Genomic DNA, 5964 nt, shown 5'->3' on the forward strand with positions numbered 1-5964 from the left:
TATTTCAGACATTTTCAGATGTTTTATCACTGAATTTCATTGCATATTTCTTGCCATTTTGAAATCATAAAGAGAACTTGTATAAAGAATGATAAGACAGGAGATAGCAGCTTTCTTTAGTCTTTCAACCATGCACATTCCTTCAAAGATAAAATGTGTTGCTGCTGGTTTTAGCTTTTACAAGCTTGATGGTGGGTACAAATAAGATAGAGATTTAATGCTGTGTCAAAGTAATATAACTGAAAAAGGTCAAAGGGTCAGAAGGAGAAATGTTAATTTCAATATTCTGTTAATCACCCCTTAACAGCAAGCTGATGATATGCTCTTTCATTCACAAGAAGAAATTGCTATTCACCTTGAGGGACTCAGAGCTGAGCATCCAACCAAACAAGAAGATGGGGCTTTACAACTCTGCCACTCTCACTGCATCACCCTGTGGAACAACTGGGTGTACCTTAGTCTGTGTGAACTGTGTATACATATGTTTCCCATTTGCCCATCTGCTTCTAGTCCTGCATTTGGCTCAAGGTACTGACTATGGCACAGATTGGTTGTTCTCCAGTCTGGGAGGTACCTGTTTCTGTGCTTTTAGCAGTTTCATGCTTTTAGCATGCTGTTGGCATGGCTGAACTGAGTCTCAGGGCTGACAGCACTGAGAATGGCTTCAGATGCATGGGTTTACTTTCCCTTTTCCAGATGTGTTTCACCAGCCCTCAGCCAGCGCTCCCTACTTTCCCCAAGTTTTGTTTCCACAAACCAAATTGACCAAATTATGCTCAGGGATGCAGGCTTGCTGATTAGTTTTAGATTGTGAAAAGCTGCCAACTCCATAAAAGCCTTAGCAGCATTTTGGACCATTCCCTTGAATTTAAATCTTAACTGTGGATTAGCTGCTTTAGAGGATTAGGACTGTGACACACCCAACTTGCCACCTTGAGATTCCTACCTTAAGTGGCTCTGAACTGAGCCTGGGTCACTGATGAATGTGTTTTGCTGCACGAGGCCTGGGTCCACATACTGATCTATCACCTGTGCCAATCCCTTCATGGACAGCTGTTCGCAGTTTAAACCTATCTTTCTGATCAGTGAAATTGCTGCCTAATGCACAGCGTCTCTCAGTCTGTGGCATTTATGCTGCTGTGATAAACAATGCCCTTAATTCTAAGTTAATGAATCGATGTTAATGAGCACTCATTGTCCACAGACGCCCACACTCCTTCAGAAGGGGGAGAGAACAGTCACTTAACATCCCAGCGGCCACAGGAGGCACAAGGGAGTTCTGTTTGTCTGCAGCTTTTGTTGGAAGCTTCTAAAAATACTCTCTTTCCTTGCCTTGAGCTGACTCTCCAGCATTTCTTTGTTGTGCCTTCCTTGCAGCAGCTTTCTGCTCCCATGGACACGTGGACATCTAACACACATCCAGCCTCTGTGCTTTGTGAGGTACTTCTGGCTGTGAGCCTGCTCTGTGCCTGAGGTTGGCTTTCTGACTCCTGCTGCAGGGTGATGATCCTGGTGAGGAGCTCTGCAGGGCAGTTCTGGGTTTGCTGGAGAGCTTTGTGTGGGAGTTTAAAGCTGCTTTCACAGCTTTGGTAATGGGACTGTGTGGGAGGGACTGCCAAAAGAGATGAGAAATCTGTACCCAGAGCTATCTCTGAAGGATTGGAAGGAGTGCCCCAGAAGATGTGAGCTTGTGGAGCTGAAGGTTCATGTGCCATGTGACAGTGTGGAAGGGAGCGACCCTCAGCATGTTTGAATCTCTTACAGCCTAATGTGTTGTACAGGAAAGCACTCTGAAGAAGTTAGAAGCACAATATATAAAACCAGAGAGCACTGTTTCTAGGCAGTATGAAACAGCATTCACAAGCCTTGTCTCATGGTTTGTGTGAAGGTTTAGTGCACATCTTAATCTGTGGTGCTGACAGTGCTGACTGTTTTAGACATTTGCATCTCCTTGTTTTGATAGTGAGCACATCCTGGAGTAGGGGTCATTTTTTCTCCACAGAAACAACACTTTCTCCAACAAAAGACTTCTGGATGCATGTTTATAAAAGGTAAATCTCCCTGGGTTTTACTCTGAAATATTCTGGGGTATGTGCTTTTCTGTCTTAATATCCTGAGTCAGGCTTGAAGAATGAGAGTCCTCGATCCGGTTTCACTGACTTGCATAGAAATAACTCTTCCCTATACCAATTTACCAGGTTAAAAAAAAAAAAAAAGAGATCTGTGAAGCTTTTTTTCTCCTTACTGAACTCTATTAGCAAGTCTCCGAGTAATTCTGCAGGTTTTGCCCCATTTTCTGTACCCCTGGATCTTTGCAAATCAGCTTAGAGGAGACTTCAGAGAGGCAAGGTTAAGAGCTGCCTGGTAAGTGAAAGTGTGTAGTCAAAGGCTGCCTCAGTCTGTTCACTCTTTCTTCTTTTTTGGGGAAAGAGAATGGAGCTGAGCTCCAGCAGTGATGGAAATGAACACTTCTAAATGAGGGGCCATTATGAACACCGGTGCTTAAAGGAAGATGGACAGTGAGACTTGACTACCTCTTCTAGACCACAATTTTGTAGGTTATTCAGAGTGTATTGATTGCCAAGAAGTAGTCTCTGAGCCAAGTGGATTTCTTTTTCTTTCTTATTTTCAGGTCCGTATTTATTATTGCAATAACAAAGATTGTGAGAACAGCTAATACACTTGTCACTGCACCAGAGTGAAGCCAGAAGGGGTCTTTATTGCTCTGTTTTTCTACTTGTTACTGTGGCAGGGAGGCTGTTTCTAGCAGGGCATGTCCATGACTGTCTATTTTCTCACTTAATGTTTAATGCAGTTATTAATTGTGAAATCACAATGTTTTTGCAATGTAAGGTAGGTCATGTATTGTTGTAGCTCTGCTGGTTAGACCTGAGGTTGTCTGAGCTGTCAAAAGGACCTACGTGTGCAGTGGAAAGGAGATACATGAGAGGCAAGATGGTGATGGGATGGCAGCCACGCCCTAAAGATGGAAGTGGCACTGTGGGTTCTTTCAGTCTGCCTTGCTATGGGCTCAACTGTGAAAAGATCATTTTGCAATGTAATGGCAGGGAGAGTGTACAAAGGACAGAACCAGCATCTTCCTGGAGCTGTTTAAGGAAAGAAAGAAAGGCATCAGAGACAAATTACAGCAAGGGAAATTCTCATTAGTTATTAGGGAAGAAAAATTGGTCATGACAGTGGTGAAATACTGAAATAGGTTATCCTAAGAGCAAGCTCAGCTGACTAACCTGACCTTAGAGCACCCTGCATTGAGGAGGTCTGGATTCCTCCTGCACTTACTTTTTCTATATTTTTTGCTTCTAAATCTGAGAGTTCCTGTGCCTTTTGAAGAAGTAATGTGAAAGCCCAGTTGAAAAAATCACGTATCTTTAATGAAGCCTGCTTGTGCCCTCTGAGCAATCCTGAGGGAATAGCCAGTGCAGAAAGCAAGGCCTGCTGCTGAGTCTGGTGTGAGCAGGCTCCAACTGTTCATTCCATAAGTATTTCAGTGATATTACAAGTTTTGCTGATATAAATCAAAGTGCTCCTTGAAACCCAGTAAATAACAAATCCAACCATATTTTTAGCCCCTACCAGCAAGAGACAATCACCCCCCACAGTTAAACACATCCCTGAGGCAGCTCCCCCAGCATTAAACACAACCCTTTGCTGCCTGGGCCTCACTCACTGCACGCTGTAAATCCAGGAGGAGAGGGAAGGTTTCTGATATTTGCAGATATGTAGTAAAATATGTCAGGACCACCATGGAACCATGCAAAAAGAAAATTGTGGCACAGAAACAATGTCTCTCACAAGCTTTCTGGATCTGCTGAAACTAACCTGGGCTGGGCATGCCAAGCAGAGAGGGGTGGTGTGGGTTAGTTCATGTTGCTGTCCCACAGCACTGCCTTGAGCATTCCTATAGGGAAATTAGTTTCAGATGACTGTTTTCTTTGTTCCCGTAGTGAAGGTAACATGGAAGTTGTCCCTCTGAACAAAGTTCCTCAGTAGCAGGTGACAGTCTCACTCTTGGGGCTGGAAGGAGCTGTGCTGCATCCGTGCCAGAAAGCAGCAGGACTTGAGGTAATACTACCAAATCTAACAGAAAGAGATGGAAACAAAACAAGCAGGAGGGGAAAAAAAGTGGCAATCAACAATTCCAAACCAGAGCCTAAATCAAAGAAAAAAAGGGTATATTAGTTGTGAACGAGCTCTGGTCTGTTGGAATTTCATTTTTGGACATGTTGGTATGGGTGGGGAAATGGATCATAAGGCAGAAACCATAACTTTAATATGGTTTCTATGATGCCAATTTTGAATTCAAATCACAGAGCACTTACTCATTGTCAGATATAGAGGACTGTTGACTTCCAGGCCATTAACAAAATGATATCATGTCCCAGACAGGAAATAAATCATCCTTTGGAACTTGTCAGGTTGGGTTAAACAGCTGAGGCTGGCTCTCCTGAAGGCTCCCTGCAGCTGTGAGGTAGCTGGGACTGGATTCAGAGTCCTCAGCTTCTAAATCAGCCATGGAGCAAGAGAGCTGGAGCACTGGCCCTGTCACTGTGTGCCTGGCAGGGGCTGCATGGCCCTGCCCACCCCTGGTGGAACAGAGGGCTGACAGCAGGGGCAAAACAGCCAAAAGCAGTGTTCCCTGGCCTGTCAGGCTTGTCTGCAAGCTAACATGGACTGTCTGTAGCAATCTTCTCCTAAATGCTGCACTTCCAATATTTTCAGCCATGTTCATTTACTTGTTTTGGCCTATGATGTATAAGAAGAAGTGTTGTCTTCCAGAGAGAAATGCATCCATCCTGGCTTCAGCTGGAATAGAGTTCATTTCTTCTCAGTAGCTGATACAGCGCTGTGTGTGGGACAATTTGTGTTTTAGACTTTATCAGCCTGTGATGTTTTACTTGCTGTGGGAGTTGGAATGAGAACCAAACATAAAACTTTTCTTGACCCATTTTAAGCACAGCTGCAGTTTATCACCAGACAATGGTAAATAAATAATATGGGGCAGCAGGGCCGGGTGTATAGTGTGGTGATTCTCACCCATTTCTCAGGTTTCTCAGCACTCAGACACAAGCAGTGTTTTGGAAAGCTGATCAGTATTGTGTAGTGGGTTGAACCTGAGTTGATGGACAGATGCGGTAATAGTTAACCCTAGAGGACTCCAGAGCCTCAAAATTTGGCAAACAGATGTTACTCAGTTTCCTGAATTTGGTGGACTTAAGTATATACATTCTTCTATAGACACCTTTTCAGTAATGACGCTTCCCACAATTTCCATGTTTAAACCGCGTGGAAAGGCGGGAATTGCCTTTCGTTTGAGCTTGACTGCTGGAAGGTGGGGGGGTCTTTGGGCCCTGGCCCTTCCCTGCCCCCTTTCCCAACGCCATGGCATGGACCTTGGGTCGCTGCTGGGGGAACTGTCCCCAAGCTGCAGGCAGCTAAACCCAGCCATGGACTGCTGTTGGAACCCTGGATTCTGAGAGTTTCAGCCTTTCAGTGCTGAGAGGCAGTGATCCTCAGCACACTGTATTCGATCCAAAACCCTGGGAAAAGTTTCCTAAATTGTGTGATAACACTGAGGTTGTTGCTCTGTAATTAAAAGTTATGTCACTGGGTGAAATATGTAGAAATGTAGAAAATTAGGTTTAGAACATATAGGTAATAATAGGTTACAACATGGAGGATTTTGGGTGTGGATTTTTGTCATCTTCCTTCTCCTTCTTCTTCACAAATCTGGATGTTCTGTCATTGGGTTAAAAGTTCCGCACTGCAGAACTTGAAAAGTTAATAATTGGGTTGTAAGTAAAAACATATCTTATAATTGGTTAGTTTAGACTTTAAAAAGCTTGGAAAAGTAAAACTCACGACCATTTTTTCACCCTTCCAACAAAGAGGCACTCTCTGTGCAGTGCTGACTTTCGGCGGGGGGAAACATGCAGACAATCCACG

The 5964-nt window shown here is 43.9% G+C and overlaps 1 long non-coding RNA gene across 1 annotated transcript in view; it reads left to right on the forward strand.

The window, feature by feature from the left end:
• Positions 1 to 328: 328 nt before the first annotated feature.
• LOC108449662 overlaps positions 329 to 5964 on the forward strand; it is a 101799-nt gene continuing 96163 nt past the window's right edge. Inside the window, exon 1 of the long non-coding RNA XR_001865921.1 lies at positions 329 to 2051. This is a non-coding gene — a long non-coding RNA (uncharacterized LOC108449662). The remainder of the gene's footprint in view (positions 2052 to 5964) is intronic.

Source organism: Corvus brachyrhynchos, unplaced genomic scaffold (assembly GCF_000691975.1).
Source record: "Corvus brachyrhynchos isolate BGI_N302 unplaced genomic scaffold, ASM69197v1 scaffold279, whole genome shotgun sequence".
Classification (NCBI taxonomy): Eukaryota; Metazoa; Chordata; class Aves; order Passeriformes; family Corvidae; genus Corvus; species Corvus brachyrhynchos.